The sequence below is a fragment of the Astatotilapia calliptera genome, chromosome 19 (assembly GCF_964374335.1).
Source record: "Astatotilapia calliptera chromosome 19, fAstCal68.1, whole genome shotgun sequence".
Taxonomy (NCBI): Eukaryota; Metazoa; Chordata; class Actinopteri; order Cichliformes; family Cichlidae; genus Astatotilapia; species Astatotilapia calliptera.
In genome coordinates this window covers 8,840,638-8,863,643 of record NC_137440.1, presented here as the reverse complement: position 1 = coordinate 8,863,643, position 23,006 = coordinate 8,840,638, and the positions used below count along the sequence as shown (strand labels likewise).

The 23,006-nt window shown below is 44.4% G+C and overlaps 1 long non-coding RNA gene across 1 annotated transcript; it reads left to right on the top strand.

The window, feature by feature from the left end:
• The first annotated feature begins 18,805 nt into the window (after window positions 1-18,805).
• Window positions 18,806-20,126, top strand: LOC145422384 (uncharacterized). Its single transcript, XR_013903669.1, has 2 exons — window positions 18,806-19,457; window positions 19,799-20,126. It is a non-coding gene; the product is annotated as an uncharacterized LOC145422384 (long non-coding RNA).
• The last annotated feature ends 2,880 nt before the right edge of the window (window positions 20,127-23,006 follow it).

Below are 23,006 nucleotides of genomic sequence, written 5' to 3'. Positions count from 1 at the left end.
ACTGCTCTACTCCCTCTACACTTCAGACTGTGTGGCCACCCATGGCTCCAACACCATTGTGAAGTTTGCTGACGACACAGTGGTGTTGGGTGCCATCTCCAACAACGATGAGGCGGCCTACATGGATGAAGTGAAGAATCTGGCATCGTGGTGCCAGGACAACCACCTCCAGCTGAACGTCAGCAAGACCAAGGAGCTGGTGGTGGACTTCAGAAGGGGTCAGCACAGAGACTACAAGCCCATTATCATCAATGGAGCTCCAGTGGAGAGGGTGCAGTCCTTCAAGTATCTTGGTGTCCACATCTCCTCAGACCTGACATGGGCTGCCCACATTCAGGTCCAGACCAAAAAGGCTAGGCAGCGCCTGTATCACCTACGACAACTGAGGAAGTTCAGGGTCTCTCCAAAGATCCTCAGGATTTTCTATACAGGCGCTGTGGAGAGCATCCTCACACAGAACATGACATCGTGGTTTGGGAACAGCTGTGTGAAGGACCAAAAAGCTCTCCAGAGAGTGATCCGTACAGCAGAACGCTGCTGCAGGATTGCTCTCCCCCCGCTTCAGGACACCTACACCAGGAGATGCCGGACTAGAGCAGCGCAGATACTGAAGGACCCGTCCCATCCAGGCAACAAACTGTTCCAACTTCTGCAATCTGGTAGAAGGTTCCGCATCATCCGGGCAAGGACAGAGAGACTCAAGAGGAGCTTCTATCCCCAAGCCATCCGTGCCCTAAACACACACACCCGCCCTCTCACATCATCTATAATTGACTGAGACAGGACTCTTCCAGACACTAAACCAAGGCACAATGTACATTTCAATTCCTTTAATTTTAAATATGTTTATATTGTCTATCCTGTAAAATAGTCAGATGTCTATTCATATTAATGTACAGAATTCACCTGCTTGCTGCTACTACTGCACATTCACCCAGTGTATATACTATATATATATATTGTTTTTCCTCTACACCCCCCCCCGCCCCCCAATTTTTTTGCACATGTCGAGGAGCGTGTCAGGCTACATTTCACTGTGTGTTATACTTGTATAACTATGCATGTGACAAATAAAGAACCTTGAACCTCCAGATTATTCCACACTCTAGTGATGGGATTTCTGGCTCTTTTTAGAGAACCGACTTTTTCGGCTCAGCTCACTAAAAAGAGCCGGCTCTTTCGGCTCGCACATGGCTCTTTAGGTTGTTTTGTTTGCTTTAATTAATTTATTATTAACAACAATATAAAATTATGCACAAAATGAATTACTAATGTAAAAAAAGTGGTTTTATTTATATATGTTTATATATAAATATTAGGGGTGCAACGATACACAAAATTCACGGTTCGGTTCGGTTCGGTTCGATACTTTGGTGTCACGGTTCGATATTTTTTCGATACAAAAAAATGTTCATGCATTTTTAATTTGTCATTTATTAAAATTATAAATATATATTTTAACTCAAAAGTACAGTTTTTAAATTTAACCCTAACCCTTGTGCGTGTTTTTTATTTTGACAGCGAATGCGCACCTGCGGACCACTTATGTGCAGCCCTGGTTATTTAGCTTGTCATATCGCAGCCACAGAAATTCTTTTGTCCATGAAACCATAAAGCTGCACTTTCTTTTTGCCTTATAGTCTGATTTGTCATAACTTCTCCGTTTTGTGGTAAGCTTTTCTTTGGCTGTCACTTCTTCACCCTGACCTGTCTTATTTGGCTCAGCAGAACTGAAATGCTTTTACACACTCACTCACATAAGCTCAGCGATTCTCTGCGCGATCAACCTCTCACATGTTTAAGCTTGCTGCGGGAGATTTCACTTGTCATGTTTGCATAGTAAGCTAACGATTAATAAGACGATGTCAGAGGAATTGGTGCACAAATTATCATCACTCACAGATCAGTACTGTCGCTCTCTATACACAGTTCGCACGATTGCAAAGTGAAAGCAAAAAAACGAGCGCAAATTCAAACGCGACTTCAATATGTCACATATTGACAGTGGCTCACCGATGCCAATGACATAATAACCCAGCTACATTTCTGAAAGAATGCAAAAGCATTGACATATATTTTTCCTACAATAGCCCGATGGGCAGGGCAGAGATAGATTTTGGTAGCCCGACTGAAAAAATCGCTAGCTCCGGGACGTCGGGCTAGCGATATTGCAAGCCCTGTATCTGATTGAGGAATCACTCATCTTTGGAAAAGAGAGTTTATTACAGAGAAATGTCTCTTTCCAAAATAAAAGCTATACTATCCGCTTCTTCTGGGCTATATTCTCAGCAGCATAAGGAGAATCATGTGCTAACAGCTGTCTAAATGACTCGGCTAAAGTTAGTAGCATGCTTGCTTTTTTTTGTCTGCTTCCACTTGTCTTTGCACTAGGATGATGTCGGCGTAAATGTGCAGTCATATTCGTCGTGTTCCCACTAGTGCTTTCAGGTTAATCTCGTTGAAATGACCTTAACGCCACAACACGGCAAATCTCCGTTAACGAGCTACCGCCGATCGCTCCGTGCATGGGGCTAGACGGCCAACACGTTAATGAGCTAACTGCGCTAGCACACTAGTTCACACCAATGTAATTGAGCATTGCATGGCACATCCAACATACTGTTTTACTTTAGTCCATGACTCGCTTACCTTCAGGGTCATACGTCACATGAAAACCAAAATAATTCCAAACGCCAGATCTGAATGAGGGTGGGGGAGGTGCCCTGCGCTCTTCCTTCTGACTATGCTGTCTGTGTTGAGCGCTCAGTGGATCTGCGCTCGACAGTGCAGCCTAGGCGGAGTAGTCGAACACAGATTCACTGAGCGCTCAACACAGACAGCATCGTCAGAAGGAAAAGTGATAAAATAAATTACAAATGTTGTATTGTTCGATACATATCAGGGCTCTAGACTAACTTTTTGCCATGGTTGCACTGGTGCGCCTAAAAATAAAATTTAGGCGCACCAGCACAAAATTTAGGCGTACAAGCACAAAAGTTAGGCGTACCCAAATTTTTAAACTGCATTACTTAACACCGCAGTTTTACATGTTCACGTTTTTTTTGATTTGTAAATGATTAACTAACAACCTTTCAAAATGATTAACTTGACACCCCCTTTGCTGCCCAAATTAACAGCAGCTCCATCAGCCCCCATAGCAATGATTTTATCCAACCAGTTACTGCACTGGTCCCCAAGAGCAGCAAATGCTTTCTTTGAGGCAGCATAAATTCCTAAACAAATTTTAAAAAAAAATACCATTTACTTATCAGATCAAGAGTTTACAATGCAGTCTTTTTCAGTTTGAGTTTCTATATTCATGTATTATTGCTATGTTTAATTTTCAATGATAAGAACATGCTAGATATGGTTAATTCAGTAACACGACGTAATATTATTAATCATATACATAGGCTACGTGACATGACATGGCTTACCTTGGGCATGGGCATGCTGGACCTCAATGTGTCCAATCAGTATATTCGCTGGTCTTCCTTTTTGCAAGATACGAGCGTACACAATGACACATTCTTTTGTGGCGATGTCTGTGTCTCCATCGATCAGGAAGGCCATGTATGTACTGTTCGCAATTTCCACTGACGTCTTTTTTTTCAGTGTGTCAGCGATTACGCCTATAAACTGGGCGCACGCAACATCATTGCTGTATGTGGGGTTTATGTCCAAGCCATTTTTCCTGTGAAGAGTTATTTCTGACTTGAACTTAGTAAACGGAACTTCTTCTTTTGCAATATTGTAGGCGATGTTAAACTTAATGATCATCTCGGCCTCCTCCGATGACCTGTTTACTCCTGCCTGCCGCTGAAAGGCAGTGGGGAGCGGGGACATTTTGGCAGAGCATTTATCGCGGCATATAATGTGTCTTCTCGATGCTGTATGCTTTTTCAGCGTTTCAATTCGAAACGTATTAGCACCAGTGACAAATGCTGTGTTGCCGGCCATGGTCTTTCCACACTCGCGACAATAAATGCAGTGCATCATATTGTCAGCTTGGCTGTATCTTAGCCAGGGAAACTGGTCAAGCCACTCGATTCGAAATCTATACATTTTCTGACTTTTACTTTCAGTGGACTCCGACTGGGAGTCGATCGTATGTGGCTCATTTTCTGATGCCGTCTCCGGACCAGTGTTTGACAAAAACGGAGAGGTTGATGGCTCCGTGTCAGAGCGCTGGCTCAGAATTTTGGACTGATCAGGCCTTAACTTAACGAAAAAGTTATCAATTGTTCTTTTCATATTTTCTCAATACCAACTTCATACACTTCTGACCTGGGATACTCACCCTTCTCTATCTGCCCGCACTTTCAAACGTAAACACAAGTAGGTCTGCAGGAATATCTGGACCACGGCCAATCACAGAGGTCCCCGCCTCTGAGTATCTCTGATTGGTTTAGAACACGACATGGGCATAATGTGTGCCTGTTGTTGAACACACGGAGACTTTCAGGGTTGCTGAAACTTTTTTTCCGAGAAAATACTTGGTTGCACCGGTGCGACCAAGTATTTTTTTTACTTGGTCGCACCGGTGCAACCAAGTATTTTTTATTAGTCGCACCATGGAGAAATTTGGTCGCATTTGCGACCAAATTGGTCGCACTCTAGAGCCCTGCATATGCGTACCGAACCGAAAGCACTGTATCGAACGGTTCAATATCGATACGAATATCGTTGCACCCCTAATAAATATATGCGGTGGCCCCTAGATTCAAAGCACGTACAAACTACAAAACACATTTCTAGCGTTAACTGAACTTCCAAAGCAGAGCTACTAGATCACTTAAATTACACAGTTGAAAGCATGTGTGTATTGTTTGTGTATTTATACACATGCACTCATATATATTCAAATAATTAAAAAAATGTTCATTTACCTGTTACTACCACACACCAAATCCGGTCGCTGGTACTTGCTGGCTTGTGTAGCCAGTAGGTAACAAAAGCTCAACACTGCGCCCAGCATCCTGGAGCACTTCTGTTGTCTTTTGTACGTGTTTTGGAGTTTTTTACGTGCTTCTGAGTTTTTACTTCTGTTGGTGTTTGTACGTGCTTCGGGGTTTGTATGTGCTTCAGAGTTCAGACGTGTTTTGAAGTTTGTACGTGCTTTGTCTCTAGGGGTAACGTAAATATACTTTTATTTATTCACTCCACATAAAATTTAATAAATAAATCATAAAACACAAAAAACAACTATTCACATTTCAAATTTTAACTATTTAAAATTTCAGCTTTTTTCTTTTAAACAAATTTAAAGTGAAACAACATAAAACACTGCAAACCACAACACAATTAAATATAAATTAAAATATGAAAACAAAAAGAACATGCACATTCTCTGTCATATGGGCCTGCATGAATAAACTTTCTGAATCCTTTATCATTCACAACTGAAAATAGTTGTGGATGATTACTATACTTCTCTAATGTGGCGTTGTTGTCCCTGGCTCTTTCCCTCCTGCTCTGTTCCTGTGCTACTGCCAGTGTAACTACTGCCCCTCTCTTCCCAGCGCAAGCACAAGGCTCGCATGCTGAGTTAAGCGGAAAAAAGTGCGAGAGAGAGGGTGAGAGAAAGAAAAAAACCCCCCACGGCTCGCGATAAGGAGCCGCCTCGCGTCTTTCACATCAAAGATTGGCTCTAAGAGCCATTTCGTTTTTGTATTATATGATTTATTTATTACTTTTTATGTGGAGTGAATAAATAAAAGTATATTTACGGTGGCCCCTAGAGACAAAGCACGTACAAACTCCAAAACACGTAAAAACTCCAAAACACGTAATAACTCAGAAACACATAAAAACTCAAAACACGTACAAAATACAACAGAAGTGCTCCAGGATGCTAGGCGCAGCGTTGAGCTTTGTTACCTAGTGGCTACACAAGCCAGCAAGTACCAACGACCGGATTTGGTGTGTGGTAGTAACAGGTAAATGAACATTTTTTTTAAAATTATTTGAATATATATGAGTGCTTGTGTATAAATACACAAACAATACACACATGCTTTCAACTGTGTAATTTAAGTGATCTAGGTAGCTATTTTGGAAGTTCAGTTAAAGCTAGAAATGTGTTTTGGAGTTTGTACATGTTTTGGAGTTTGTACGTGCTTTGTCTCTAGGGGCCACCGCATATATTTCTATATAAGCATATATAAATAAAACCACTTCTTTTTTTTACATTAGTAATTCCTTTTGTGCATAATTTTATATTATTGTTAATAATATATTAATTAACCCTTGTGCTCCCCTTTGAGGCAGCTCCGGACTGCCCCAAAGGAGAATACAACACACAGACGCTTCTGAGTTTTATTTTATTTTATTTGAAATTACACTCACGATACAACTGAGGCAATCTGGAAGGCCATACCTTTTAGGGACATGCGCAATAGGGAGGGTGCGTTTTTAAAATGCCCCCCCTCCCTTTTTGATTACAATATCAACAAACTGTCCGTGTTTCAGGTGCTCGGTGCTGTACAGCGCCTTCGGTGGCTGTGAATACATCAGGAGACGTTGAATGGAAGGAATGAAATGTGGCGTGAGGAGTCTTTTCCTGATGCTGTAATAATGTGTTCAGCGTAAAAGTCATCCTCCAAGTATCACAGCAGGATGGAACGGACACACGCGCAGGCTCTGAGTTGGGAAACACAAGAATCTTTATTACAGCACACCAGGTGATCTATTTACAGAGGTGAGGGGGAAGTCGGGCTCCGGGGGTCCACACACAAAGGGAAAAGACGCTGAAAGTCCACACGCACTCCGTCCACTCCTCACGCTCCTCTCCACACTCCACAGAAAACACGATGACGTACTCCACTCCTCGTACACTCAATCACTCAGGAAACACAGGGGTTGGTCCAGGGAATGCAGGTCGGCAACGGTCCAGCGACGAGAAACACAGAGCTGCCGTCTTATAAAGGAGCTGGAACACTCGTAACGAGCCACAGGTGCGTGATGGCGACCAGGTGCGTGGAAGCCCACAGGTGAGCTCCGCCCTGGCAGAGGGAGGAGGGAAAGAGAGGAAGTGTCACGGCGAGCGAGATGAGCCGTGTGGAAAATAAAGGAGGATCCAAACGCAGGCACCTGTAAAGGTGTGATGGTGGTTTATTAAACACAAAATAAAAATGGACAAAAGGCGAACCGAACAAAGACTAAACTATACTGGGAACAAACTGAGTACAGAACACAAACCTGAACATGAACGAGAGCGAGCGGAAACAGATGGCGGTTGACAGCAGGGAAACACACAGATGAAGCAGGGTGGATACAGAGACAGACCAGCAACTACAAACACAGAAGACATGACTTAAATACACTCAGAGAATCACAGGGAGATTACACACAGGTGGGAGACACAGCTGGGAGTCATTAACGAGACGAGAGGTAAAGCTGAACACACTCACATGAGACGCAGACCTTCACAATAAAACAGGAACAAGAAACCATCACAATAAGACGCAGACTCGACATTGAGAGACAGACAGAAAATGACACATGGAACTAGACATATACTAAGCAGACACAACCGAAGAACAAATCCTAAACACAAACAGAAACATGAAACTCTAATAATAAACATCATAATCATCATCATTAACACAACAAGAGAACAAGAAAACAATCCCTGATGCAAAATTAAACCAAAACATAATAAACTCAAAATACTGGGTGGAAACTGACCCAGAACCGTCACAGTACCCCCCCTCGAAGGGCTGGCTCCCGACAGCCCTAAACAGAAAACAGAACAACAAAACCGAGCACCAGACCAGGGCGGGCGGAGGGGGTCCAGGAAGGAGGGTCCGAAACAAAAAACAAGGAGCACAAGAGTCCAGATTAAACCAAAAACAGGACAACACAAAACAAGACTATTCATGAGGCCACAGTAAAGTCTGGGGGTCGACCTGGAGGTCGACAACACAAGAGCCAAAACAGATCAGGGGGCCAACCGTGCACACGGCAACGGGCAAACAGCTCCGCGGGCCGACTGTGCACACGGCAACGACGGCGATGGGCAAACAGTTCCGGGGGCCGACCGTGCACACGGCGGCGACGGGCAAACAGTTCAGGAGGCCGACCGTGCACACGGCAACGGCGGCGGCGCAGGCAAAACCAATCAGGAGGCCGACCACTTGGAAGGCAGTGGCGGCCACTGAGCAGGCCCGGAGGTCGGCCGCGATGCCAGCGTCGGCGATGAACTCTTTCCGGAGGCCGTCCCCGAAGGCCATGATGCCAACTTAGAGGCCTGGAAAACGGCCAGCAGAGGCGAAGCGGAACAGGTCGAGCTGGCTCTGACGGCGGTGTGGCAACCGCAGGACCAGACGAGGCAGGACCAGACGAGGCAGGACCAGACAAGGCAGGACCAGACGAAGACGAGGCAGGACCAGACGAAGGCGAGGCAGGACCAGATGAAGACACGGAGGCTGGACCAGGCGTGGATGAAGACACGGAGGCTGGACCGGGCGTGGATGAAGACACGGAGGCTGGACTGGGCGTGGATGAAGGCTGGACCATATATACTAAACAATCTTGAGCCCACATAAAATATATGCCCATATTAACTTAACATAAACCGTATGGGGCCCACATAGACATTTTTCAGGGTCTGACTTGCATTTGCCCATGTGCGACCCATATAGTTTGACCAGGTGGACCCCACCTGTGTCATCAGTGCTAAAAATATATATTGATTACCTCACTTTGCCCCATATGGGGCCCACATAGACATGTTTTCAGGGTCTGACTTGTATTTGCCCATGTCTCACCCATATAGTTTGACCAGGTGTTCCCCACCTGTGTCATCGATACTAAAACATATATTGATTACCTCACTTTGCCCCACCTGGGGCACACAACAACAGCCTATCCTTAAATGACTGTGTTTGCCCATGTCTATCCCAGGTGGAAAACCCAAGTGGGTCCTACACGTGTTTCCCATTTTGGACCAAGTTAAGTGTTTCCCATGTTTGACCCAGCTAGGACCTACTAAAAGTGCCCACTTGGGATTGCCCATATGGGTTTAATGTGAAAAACCCAAGTAGGCCCCATACAAAAAGCCCAGTTTGAGCCCATGCCCACATGGTACCCATCCAGCCCGAGCAAAAACCAGGTGGGGCCCATATATACATGTTGGCTGGGTTTCTTTGGGGTTACATTCTTTTCCAAAGAGGTTCCTGCTTTATCTACAGCCTGAGTGTCATCACGATCTTTCTTGTCTACTGGAGTATTGGGCATGACAATTGTTTTTTCGGTTTTTCGTATTAAACTGAATTCCATTTAAAGATGTTAAATTGAATAACCTTGACATTATTGGTATTTTGGATATTAGTGATAAGTCTGGCACCAGGGCAATCTTCTGCTGTGCTGTGCAAGTTGACTGTTGTTTCCTGTGAAATATCAACTGGCATTCCCGTGTTGCGGTCAACTGTGTTAGAGGTCTGTGCAAGTTCAGGAGCTGTCTCTGTCTCCATTGAGGCCACTGTTGTTGTGCTAGTGACTGCAGTGTCCTGGCAAAACCTCATTTCTGCACCTGCCGACAGTGAGCATAGGGCAATGACGTTATCTACAAAATTACACAGCCTTCCTACGGTGGCATTTTCGGCGTAATCAGACTGCAACTGTTGCCACTGCTCCTCATGTGTAACATTATTTAGCAATTCCTCTAGCAGTGGCCTAACATCATCTGCAGGAGTGGAATCACTCCTGACATTGTCTGGATTGCTCCTAGCTGTGTTGTTGTCCATTTTGCTTCAATATCTATTTGTTTGCTGTTAATTTATTCTCTAAGCTAGCGTTAGAAATTCCGAGTTACAAAGGGGTATTTAAAGGTTCGGTTTTAACTTAAATCCTTTGAAATGTATGACGTCTTTGAAGCCTTTGATCCCACTTCGAGGAAAAAAAAGAATGCGCTCGAAGTGTGTGGGTTGTTTGTCTCCGCCCTAAATTTCATCACAGCCTCCCATAATAATAACTTTAGTAATAGTAGCAGTTAAAATATTGTCTGGTTTCATTTAGCATTTATTCATAGTTGTTCCGTTATCGTTGATTGTTGATCTAATACAGTCGACCAGTTGACAACAATCATGTTGAAAAATCATTTATTTGTAGTTGGCCGGAAACTAAAGCTGTTGTCTCTTGGACTATTCCGTAGCACCCACCCGAGTAGTCGTCCTCGTCCCTGCACCGCACGTCGATCTCAGGTAAGAACGTATTTATTTAGTCATTGTTTGAATGCTGACTTTGCTTTGTTAGCAAAGGTGCTGTAAAGTTGTTAGCAGTGTGTCAGCTTGGGGACCTGCCACAGAATACCTTTGTGACGTCATTCGCTATGCTCCAGACCGGATGGGGAGTAAACTAAAAACAGTGAATAATACATTTAACAAAAATATTTTTAGAAAATAAACTGTTTTCTTAATTGATGCAAAGATGTCTATTGTCAGTTTTTAAATTCCATAAAGCCTGATGCTTAATATTATAGGGCTATTTTTACGGACATGTTAAATTGTAACATAATGTTTAACAGATAATGGTTTCTGGGTTTTTTTAGATCATACACAATTGTCTTTTTGATTGTTTCATGGTACATGACCTGCCATATCCAATGACACATCTGCTTTCCAGTATCTTTTGCTCGTTTCTTGTCCTCTTCTTTTCTCTTTTTCCTAAACTGAGCACCTGATGGCTTTGAACTTTTCTTGTCCATCTTCCAATGGTTTTAATTTTGCACTCCAGTAGGAACACCCATCCCCCAACCCGAGAATCACCAAAACATAACCTTCGGTAATAGACCTACACCTTAGTTCCCAGATTCGCTTTGTCTAGGGTTTATTTCTGGGATTTCGCAAAACACAGGATTCAAATCATGAATACATAATGAGCTTGGAGTTACAACATTATGAATGAAATGTGATCTATTTGGAAGCAGCAGGGCCCCCTACCCTTACGACAGGTTCTGTGTGAGACTTTAAATCATTAAACTGTAAATTTTAAATTGTTATTGATCCCTTTACCCCTGGTCCTAAGGTCTATATTTATTTTCTTACTCTTCTTATATTTATTGTTTGTTTACTTACACTGCAGTAACTGGAGCCTCGTCATCTCGCCTCTCTATATACTGTACTGTATATAGCAGAGATGACAATAAAGTTTACTTTGACTTCAGCACAGCAGCAAGCAGGCGCACCGAGGGCTCTCGCGCTCACCTTTCAAATAGAATTTTGAAAAAAATATTGATGCAAATTATAAGTCTGTATCATAATGTCTGGTGTTCTAGTGTTTGTTTGTTTGTTTGTTTTTATTTTTGTTTGTTTTATATTGCGAGTTGGTTATTAGATGCTGCTCCAGCCAGCAGTGAATCCGCCCTCTCCTCCCTGTGCCGCAAGCAGCAGGCGCACCTCGCAAACGGAGGGCGCCCCTAGGCCCTACTCCCAGCAAATGGCCGTAAGAACACCGATCGATTTTTTTTCACCGATCTTTTCCAGTGGATACTGGTGGATGAATAAGCGGGTGGAGCCGACTGGCACGATGAGAGTCGTGGATCACCTGGTGGTGCAGCACTGGGGGCCGCCAGTTCGCCACTTTTATGGGCATTTTCACCGTGATGTACGTGGTTGCGTAGGGCTGGAGGTGCCTCTTCTATCTGCACAAAAAACATTACGAGTGAGTCTCCCTGCACCACACACACACGCACCTCCATACCTATCAAAACACGGAGAAGGGCGAGTACAAGCACTAGTGACCTACATTTGGTTATGCTCTGCAGAAAGATAATGCAGCATGGTGCCACAGTAGACCCGGTGGTACTTGGGGATCCTGCAAACGCATCAAAATAGATGAAGGCATACATATACGGATGCATGCAGAAATGAACGCATTAATATGTTGCCTGTGCTTGATGCCAGAGGCTGAAGATTTCTATAAAAAGAGACAGAGACTTGAGTTTATTCACCCAGACAAAAGTAAATAAAGCAGCGAACCAGTCACGTGGTGTGGATGATCAGTCAGTGTATCCATCAGCACAGAAGGCTGTCAGCCATGTTAAGGAGAGGAGGAAATGGTCTGAATATATCTGCATCCTTTATTCTACTTATTTTATTTGACTCCCCACAAAAAGCATGCTAAATGTTAGTGTAATGAAACAGGAAAAGAAAGAAACACTTTGAGAACTCTAAAGAATAACAAGTTTACCTAAAGAACAACAACAACAAAAAAAAACAACAACAGTATTTTAGGTCTTTATGAATCAGCTTGCCTACATGTAAAAAAAAAAAAATTCTGACCGTTTCAGTGTAGAAATGCTGGTACTTCCTCTCCACACCAGGAGCATCACCTACCTTAAATCAAAGGAAAAATTAAACAAGGTCTCAGCTGTGTGTTTTAAATCGTGTGTGTAGCTGTCATCTTGTTTGAGTGTATCTGGAGGTCCTTTTCTTCTTGTTTGTTTTGTGTTCAGCTGTGCAGAGTCCCAGTCTGGATGTGGACACTTCATCTTTCTTCACAGAGCTCAGTCTGGCGCAGGTAGGAATGCTCAAATACAAGCCAACACAAAATGTTGTGCTCACCAGAACGCAAAAGGGACACTGAATTGCTCCCAGGCCTCTGAAACAAGAGCTTCACAGTTCGGCTGTATGCTTTTCTTAAAGGCTGAAGAGAATTGTCTGTGAAGGTTCTCAGTCATCCAGGTCATCGTAGTCAAAGGAGCTTGCAAAGAAAAGCGTCTGGACTTCTTTAAGTTGCTTGAAGACGTTTCACCTCTCATCCGAGAAGCTTCTTCAGTTCTAAGGTCAAATGGTGGAGAGTCCCAGATATAAACCTAGTGGGAGTGATCCCCCACAGAGGGACAAAAGGACCCCCTGATGATCCTCTAATCGCCTGAGCCAAGGTGGGAAACTGGGCGTGGGTCCCAATCAGCCAGAGTTTCGGGTGAGTTGATTGTGAAACCTGGCCCCACCTTATCATGCAAATTCCTGAGGTCAGATGGCCCAGGATGTGAGTGGGCGTTAAGGCGTCTGGGAAGGGATCTCAAAACTGGATTATAGATGGCAGAGAGTTGGTGTCGTAAACCCCCGCCTCTGTTCAAAGATGGTCGCTCACAGTGGACATAGATGGCTTCTTTCACTCCTCTTTCAAACCATCTGTCCTCTCTGTCCAAAATGTGAACATTGGCATCCTCGAAAGAGTGTCCTTTATCCTTAAGATGCAGATGGACTGCTGAGTCTTTTCCTGTGGAGGTGGCTCTTCTGTGTTGTGCCATGCGCTTGTGAAGTGGCTGTTTGGTCTCTCCGATGTAGAGGTCTCTCCACCATTTGACCTTAGAACTGAAGAAGCTTCTCGGATGAGAGGTGAAACGTCTTCAAGCAACTTAAAGAAGTCCAGACGCTTTTCTTTGCAAGCTCCTTTGACGCTGAAGAGAATTATTTAACAGTTCATATACTAGACAGATAACTTAAGTAACATTAAAATGATCACAACGAGCTAATTTAACATGTCAAATTAGAGAACAGGAGTGTCAAATGTAAGGCCTAGTGGACTGAATCAGCCCAGCAAAGATTCTAATCTGACCCACTGGCCAAATTAACTGTATTTTTCACAAGGTTAAAAAAACGTTCCAACTGATAAAGACCTCCCCGCTGGCCATTAGTCCTATAACACAGTAATTGATTAATAGCTGAACATTTTAAAATAACAGCATGAGCTCCCATCAGTGTAGCAGCTGCAGTGGTATTTACAGATTTATCCCCATTTTGCACTTAAATACAGGATGTTTTGTATGTAAACATTATTCCTGTAGTCACTCATTTCAGTTTTTTATTTTTTCCACCCTTCTGTCTGACTCTGTGTCAGCTGCAGTGATGTTGTGTGACCGGTTTCTAATGGAAACAGATCTTTTGTCACAGATTTGATATTTTAGAAAAGCAGACACGTAAAACAGGAAAACAGGTTTACTCTGTCAGAAGAAACCACTTTTGTTTGGCATCATGTTTGTCTTCAGTTTATCTAGTTACATCCTGTCATGCCTAGGTTACAGTTTTAGTTCATGATTTATCAAGCTCCCCATTTGTCTCATCCCTGTGTGAAGTTTTCTGTGTCATATTGTCATGTTAAGTCTTCGTGTGTTTATCTGTCATGATTTATGTCCAAGTTTTCTTTGTCAAGTTCGAGTCATGTCTGGGTTTCGTTATGTTTCCCATTTTATTTTGAAAGAGCCTTGTGTTTTTTGTTCACTGTATTTAGTTTCACGTCCCCTGTCCTGTCATTATGTTAATTGTTGTCAGCTGTTTTCCCTATGTGATTCCGCTTCCCTTGATCATTCCTTATGTGTACTTAATCTGTGTGTTTCCGCTCAGTCAGTGTCAGATCGTCTGTTAACCTCACCACAGTTTTCATAGGTTTGCCTCATTGTTTCACTGTGTCTCCTAGTTTACTCAGTGTTCATAGTTTTTTCACTGCCTTCTGTTAACACAGTGTTCATAGTCTCCTTAGTTTCTCTAGTTTCATGTTTTTCTTTTGCAATCAGCCACAATAAAGGCTCGCTTTATTTTTTGAAACTACGTTTGGTCTCCACCGTGTCTGCATCTGGGTCTACCTCTTTCCTCACACCGGCGCACCCCGCCATGACAGTACGATCTGACTATGTCAGACCCAGCGGAAAGTCTGGACGAGATTGGGGAGGAGCTGCAGCGGATCAGCCGGCTCATGACGCGCATCTGTGGCAGCCATAGGCGCCATCCTCCAGAAGGCGCTGCAGCTCCGGCAGTTTCTCCAGCTTTTTGAGGTGTTCGACTCTTTGGCCCCCACTTAAGGAGGAGCTTTGCACCCGTGCGCTGTTGAACGCCGCCTCAGCACCTACGACTCCGACCCATAAACGGTTGTCGTTGTCGTCGCCGCTGCCTCGCGAGCCGGAGGCAGTCATAGTAGGGACACTGAGGCTCACCGCTGCTCCGCCATCGTCTCACAGTTCGTCTCCGCCACAGTCAAGCTGCACAGCCCAGCGCACCGAGATGGTGGAGGCCACAAATTTCAGCGACGATGAGCAACAGCAGGTATTGCTGGCTTTACGGGAGGATGAGCTCCGTTGGAAGCCCTGGCTCATTCCCGAGGAGGAGCTCTCACCTGTTGCACCGCCTCAGACCAGCCGCTTGCCCTCTCCACCCCGCTCGGACTTTACTTCACCTGCCTCGTTTCTGGCGAGGATGTGGGCAGAAGACGAGGAGATTGCCGCCACGTCACCCTCTTCTTCGGTGGCATCAGCATCCATCGTACCCACTTCCAGAAAGAACTGGCGTCAGCGCCGCTGCCGTCGCACCGCGCTACCCCCGGGGGTGAGTGACTGTGTGTCTCTGTCTCACGATCCATCTATAGAGAAGAGCGAGATTTGCATTGATTCGCCGGGGCTGGAAACTATGACTGAATCGTGTTCTGAGGCTGAAAGTACAGTGTTTAGTAGTTTTGAAAGACCTACTTCGGAAATAATGGATTTCGACCTCTGCTGTGAGCGGCAGCAAGCAGCTTGCACCCAGCTAGAGGAGGAGCTCCTGGGAAAGCCGTGGCTCATCCCCGATTATCAGCACTTGACTGTGTCTTCGTAAGTGAGGGCTCACTTGACTGCGGTCACATTTTTCGGGGAACACGCCTGGAGGTGGTGGAGGAGAAACCCAATTTTATATATATTTATATATATATAAAAAACACCCAGCTCGCCCCTGCGGGCGGTTTATCCTTCAAGCTCAGGTCCTCTACCAGAGGCCTGGGAGCTTGAGGGTCCTGCGCAGTATCTTAGCTGTTCCCAGGACTGCGCTCTTCTGGACAGAGATCTCCGATGTTGTTCCCGGGATCTGCTGGAGCCACTCGCCTAGCTTGGAAGTCACCGCACCTAGTGCTCCGATTACCACGGGGACCACCATTACCTTCACCCTCCACATCCTCTCGAGCTCTTCTCTGAGCCCTTGGTATTTCTCCAGCTTCTCGTGTTCCTTCTTCCTGATATTGCTGTCATTCGGAACCGCTACATCGATCACTACGGCCGTCTTCTTCTGTTTGTCTACCACCACTATGTCCGGTTGGTTAGCCACCACCATTTTGTCCGTCTGTATCTGGAAGTCCCACAGGATCTTAGCTCGGTCATTCTCCACCACCCTTGGGGGCATCTCCCATTTTGACCTCGGGACTTCCAGGTTATACTCGGCACAGATGTTCCTGTACACTATGCCGGCCACTTGGTTATGGCGTTCCATGTATGCCTTGCCTGCTAGCATCTTGCACCCTGCTGTTATGTGCTGGATTGTCTCTGGGGCATCTTTACACAGCCTGCACCTGGGGTCTTGCCTGGTGTGATAGACCCAAGCCTCTATGGATCCTGTACTCAGAGCTTGTTCTTGTGCTGCCATGATTAGTGCCTCTGTGCTGTCTTTCACTCCAGCTTTGTCCAGCCACTGGTAGGATTTCTGGATATCAGCCACCTCCTCTATCTGCCGGTGGTACATACCGTGCAGGGGCCTGTCCTTCCATGATGGTTCCTCGTCTCCCTCCTCTTTCTTGGGTTTCTGCTGCCTGAGGTATTCACTGAGCACTCAGTCAGTTGGGGCCATCTTCCCAATGTATTCTTGGATGTTCGTTGTCTCATCCTGGACTGTGGTGCTGACACTCACCAGTCCCCGGCCCCCTTCCTTCCGCTTAGCGTACAGCCTCAGGGTGCTGGACTTGGGGTGAAACCCTCCATGCATGGTAAGGAGCTTTCTTGTCTTTATGTCAGTGGCTTCTATCTCCTCCTTTGGCCAGCCTATTACCCCAGCAGGGTACCTGATCACGGGCAGGGCGTACGTGTTGATGGCCCGGATCTTGTTCTTACCATTCAGCTGACTCCTCAGGACTTGCCTGACCCTCTGCAGGTACTTGGTGGTTGCAGCCTTTCTAGCGGCCTCTTCATGGTTCCCATTCGCCTGCGGGATCCCCAGGTACTTGTAACTGTCCTCTATGTCTGCAATGTTGCCTTCTGGTAGTTCAATCCCCTCAGTTCTGACTACCTTCCCTCTCTTTGTTACCATCCGACTACACTTCTCCAGTCCGAACGACATTCCAATGTCATTGCTGTATAGCCTGGTAGTGTGGATCAGTGAATCGATGTCTCGTTCACTCTTGGCATACAGCTTGATGTCATCCATGTACAGGAGGTGGCTGACAACTGCTCCGTTCCGTAGTCGGTATCCGTAGCCAGTCTTGTTAATGATCTCACTGAGGGGGTTCAGGCCTATGCAGAACAGCAGTGGGGACAGAGCATCTCCTTGGTAGATCCCGCACTTGATGGTGACTTGTGTGGGCTTGGAGTTGGCCTCTAGTGTTGTACGCCACATCCCCATTGAGTTCCTGATGAAGGCTCTTAGGGTCCCATTGATCTTGTACAATTCTAGGCATTCCAGTATCCAGCTGTGGGGCATTGAGTCATAGGCCTTCTTGTAATCAATCCAGGCAGTGCACAGGTTGGTCAGTCTGGACTTGCAGTCTCGGCTGATTGTTCTGTCTACCAGTAGCTGGTGTTTTGCGCCTCTGGTATTCTTGCCAATTCCTTTCTGTGTCCCGCTCATGTATTGACCCATGTGCCTGTTCATCTTAGCCGATATGATGCCTGACAGGAGCTTCCATGTAGTACTGAGGCAGGTTATTGGTCGGTAGTTGGAGGGGACCGGTCCCTTCTTGGGGTCCTTGGGGATCAGGACTGTCCGGCCTTCAGTTAGCCATTCCGGGTGTCTCTCGTTAACTAGCAGCTGGTTCATTTGTGCTGCCAGACGCTCGTGGAGTGCAGTCAGCTTCTTCAGCCAGTAGGCGTGAACCATGTCGGGCCCTGGTGCTGTCCAACTCTTCATACTGGAGACCCTTTCTTGGATATCTGCCACTGTGATGGTTACTGGACCCTGTTCAGGGAGGTCGCTGTGGTCTGCCCTCAGATCCTCTAGCATTGCCGTTATGGGTTGCATCCTTCTCCCATATGCTCTTCCAGTATTGCTCCGTCTCCAGCCTTGGTGGTACTGTTCTCTTGCCACTGAGAACCACCTTTGCTGGTTCTGTGGAGAACAGCTGGTTTATTCTCCTGCCTTCTATCTCTCTGGTGTACCTCCTCAAGCGGCTGGCCAAGGCTGTGAGTCTTTGTTTGGCAGTTTCCAAGGCCTCAGGTATGGACAGCTTGCTGTATTTCTTAGGCACCTTATTTGTCGCACCTTTCTGCAACTCCAATAGTTGGCTAACCTCCCTCCGTGCTACTTTGATCTTGCCCTCTAGCCTCCTTCTCCATGGAGGGTACTGCCCCTTGTCGCTGTTCAACTTGTAGCCAAGCATCTCACTGATCCCGTATTGTATATCAGCTTGTTAGTGTCGGTAATCGTGGCTGTAGGTATTGCCCGTAGTGCTGCATTAACATCATCTAGCAGACCTTCTGAGGGTACTTCACGTAATCTTGGTAACCGGCTACGGGGGATCCAGGTCATGATCTTATTTTTCAGGTCAGTTCCTCTCGCACTCAACGATCCTTCCTATCGCACTTGGGGCTATGTACCCAATCTCGGGTGGGGGTGATGATATCGCCCCCCTGACCTGGCGTCCTGACTCCTCCTTGCCGTAGCATTTGTGTTGTACCTCGTCAATCTCTAGCTGTGAGAGCAGTCCCTTCTTTCGAATGTTGGAACACTGAGCTACTAGTTGTTTCGCCGTCATTGTGGATGTTGGGTATCGAAGAATCCATAGGTCCCTCATCCTATTCATGTAGCCCCTTCCGCCGGGGTTACTTACGTAGTAGCATTCCAACAACGCCCTGTTTTCGTCTCTTGCCCACCGATGCCTTCTTGTTCCAGTAGCCCACTTTTCGTCAGGGTGCCCTGGTTCCTCAACACCTGACGCGGACCTTGTTGATCCGGGCGACGTCCGAGCCGGCATGCCTTCATATTTATCTGTCTCGCTCATGTCTGCGGTAGGCTTGCTTAGCATAGGGGGTCTAGCCTTAGGATACAGACGCCCCTGGCAGGAATCGAACTTGCGATCCTCTGTTCCAAAGGCGTGTAGTCTAACCACTACGCTATCCAGCTGCTTATGTATGTATGTATGTATGTGTATATATATATCTATATATATATATATATATATATCTGTCAAGATTTTATTTGATATCTTATTTGATATCTTTTTGTATTTTATTAACAGGCAAGGCAGTCCTTGGGTCTCCAGGTACACCATCACATCACCACAGCATAATTTTGATATGAAAATCTTTATTATAAGTTTGTTTTTGTTTTTTGTTTTTAATCTAGGACCTGATGGAACTGTGATTCTGACCCCTGCCGATTTGCCTACACTGGGGTTCACTTCAGCTGGAATAGCAGCAGGCTCCATCGCTGCCAACCTGATTCCACATTTAGCACTCGCTAATGTAGGTGGAGCAGGTCTCATAGCAATCTTGCAGTCCTGGGGTAAAAATTTTTTTTTGTTATATATTCTCTCTCTCCCTCTCACTCTCTCTAAATGTGTGTAAAACAAAACCAAGCAAACAGACATGTTTTCTCATTGAGCGGGAACAGGATCAGCTTCAGGTAAATTCAGAATAGTAATATTTTAGTCCACTTCGCTTTTGATGTTTATCTAAGTACATGTCAAACATATAAAATGCTCTTATTGAACACGTCTCTATAAATAAATGTTCACGACTAAAATAATTTATGTATCAGGTGGTGAAGATGGAAAAATAAAAGCTTTGCTCATGTTGAACAAGTATAACAAACAGCTAATGGTGTCTAATGTGATTTTACTGTAGGCGCAGCATGTCTGTCTTGGATTGCCCCTTTATTGTTTGGCAGTGTTGGAGGAGCAGCAAGTTGGATGTTCACAATTGCGTGTAACGTGACTGTGAGATTTGAAGGTTAACACACTGAATAAACACAAATTTTCAAACACTTAGATAAAGCATGTGTTGAGAACTGAATTACAAAAATCATTGATAAAAATTGTTGCTGATTTTTACCTGTCATTTTGAAGTAAAATATTATTGTAAAGGGTAAAGATGTTTTATCAGATCCAAAGACTGTTTGACGCTTCTGTTCTCTTCATGAATCTAATGTCAAAATAAAAACACATGCAAAATAAAAGTATAGTTGGTTTTATTGTAAACACCATAATGTAATGTACAGTAACAATATCAAATCCATAGTCCATAAATGCATCACTCTTACAGAGCCAGTAATCTGACTGTGTTCAATGGGCTCAAACACCTGTTTCAGTCAGTGACGGGCAAGTTACACCTTTTTTGTCATGTGTTTTTTTCCTGGGTTTTCTGTCCCTCTCCATTAAAATTAAACTACCATAAAAACGAGTGACTGTTCATTTCTCTGTAACTGGGGAAGCATACAAATTGTTTAGGGTTCAAAAAAATTTTTTCTACCACTGTAACTGAAACGTGGAAGAAATATAGAGACTGGATTTAAAGGCCTGAAGACAACACTGACAATTTGAGGACTGAGATCACTTACAATAATATCATTGATGGAGATACAAATTAAGGCAGATATGTAAGAAAGAAAGTCTTTTCGTTTTTTTACCCCGGCTCTTCACTGATATACTGCTTGGTGCTTGTTTTCTGCACAGTCCCACAATGTTATTGGAAGCTTAGACCATGCAAGGATTAGAGAAACTGCAAATAAAACAAAATGAAAACAAAGAGCTTCATCACTGACTTTATTACTTTCTATAGATTTCTCTGTTATTATCCTAAAGCTCATACAATTAGAAAATGGCTGGAAGGGCTGCCATGAGAAGCCTGTTATCTTTCAAAAGAACAAGGCAGCAGCTTTGCAAAGATTCATCTAAACAAACCACAAAACTTGTCATTCGGACAGGTGACCCCACAGTGGTCTTTTTGTCACAGAACAGTTCATGGAGGACAGGAACTTTATTGCCTTAGGTGTTGCTTCTTAATGCTCTTTTTTAACATTAAAAAGCTTTTATGAATATTTGACATGTAGTTATGTTTTTTAATGCTCATATTTATTTATTATTTTTTTTATCATACTTGTTCTATTTAAACAAGTTCTGTGCATTGAATTTGTCAGGGCAGGTTAGTTTGAATGACCCGTTTTACCTTTTGTTATATGTTCTGTTTGCTTAGGAGGAAATCCCTTCTTGGGATGGGCTGGGAGGTCAGTTCCTTCATCATGATTATGCAAATTCTCATGACCATTGATCAGCAACCATTGATCAAAGCCCACTGATCATTGGCCATGAATACCATTGACAGAGAGTTGGGGAATGGCTGTAATCACAGTATTGTAAGATGGTGAAAGATGTACTCTTAGGCCCTCGTAGGAATTTGCCTTTAGGGCCTTTTCTTTCTTACTTCAAAACAAGTTCTGTACTTTTAATTATTAAGGCAGGTTAGTTTGAGTGACCTGTTTTTTCTTTTGTTGTATGTTCTGTTTGCTTAAGAGGAAATTCCTTCTTGCATTCTGTCAGTCTGCCCCAGCACAGCTGTGGCTACAACTGTGGCTTGCCTCCACCAGTGTGTGAATGTGAGAGTGAATGAATAGTGGAATTGTAAAGCGCTTTGAGGGCCCCAAAAAGCGCTATATAAATGCAATCCATTATTATTATTAAGAGCAGTGGGTTGGGTGATCTCAACTATGTGTAACGTGACTGTGAAATATGAAGATTAAACCATTGAATAACGTATACTGGCCTACAAATGTTTCCTCCTGTGACAAATCTCAATATCCTGAATGAAAATGTATTCTTATATGTAAATGTCAAAGACTGAGATTAAATCATGATTTGAGAATTACAAAAATGTTTGATAACCTTTGTTGCTGATTTTTACTCATGATTTTGAAATAAAATATAATTGTAGAGGATAAAGATGTTTTATCTGGTCCAATGACTGCATGCTCCTGTTGTCTTTACAAATTTAATGTGAAAATAAAAACACATGCAAATTAAAGTCCAGAGCTTAACCTGACTGAAATGCTGTGGTGTGTGGGTCATCGGGACTGCGTGAGACAAAAACAGTATCCTGTAACTCAGCCAGGGTTGCTCTCATGGTCAGTAAGACAACACGTTATTTGGTAAAGGTTAGAAAATAGGGAAAAATCGTTAGTGCTGAGAGGCTGGGACAAGTTTGGGGCACCAATGAAGGGATAGTTTAGTGCAAACTATAATTTCTCCCCATCAGTTTTAACCAGTTACACCAGTATACACATTCACATATAAAACTTTGTATACTGCTGAGCCAGGTTACTCTCTCTTGGGAAAACTGGCTGCAGGTAACTGCCTGTGGTTTTCTGGACAAAAGAGATCTGTCAGTGTTCCTGGGTCATTGTCCCAGTGTTTTTCAGTTTTGGACTTTGTCACTGTTTCCTGTTTTATTATGTTAGCTCCGACCTGTGTGCGTTATCTTTTGTTCCACTTCCTGTGTTATTACTTAGATTTAGTTCAGCTGTGTGTATCACCTTGTTCTTATCACCATTACCCAGTTTAATTTAAACCCTCTGTTTCTCTCAGTTTATTGTCATTGTTGATTCTGCATGTGTGTTTCTGGTTCAGTTCAGCACATGAGCCTGACAGGACTCATGTACATGCTCATCTTTAATCATTCAATGCCTTACAAATCATTCAATGCCTTACAGATACTGAAGGACCCGTCCCATCCTGGCAACAAACTGTTCCAACTTCTGCAATCTGGTAGAAGGTTCCGCATCTTCCGGGCAAGGACAGAGAGACTCAAGAGGAGCTTCTATCCCCAAGCCATCCGTGCCCTAAACACACACACCCGCCCTCTCACATCATCTATAATTGACTGAGACAGGACTCTCTTCCAGACACTAACTCAAGGCACCATCCATCCATCCATCCATCCATCCATACATCCATCCATACATCCATCCATACATGTTCTTCCTCTACACCCCCCCCCCAATTTTTTGCACATGTCGAGGAGCGTGTCAGGCTACATTTCACTGTGTGTTATACTTGTATAA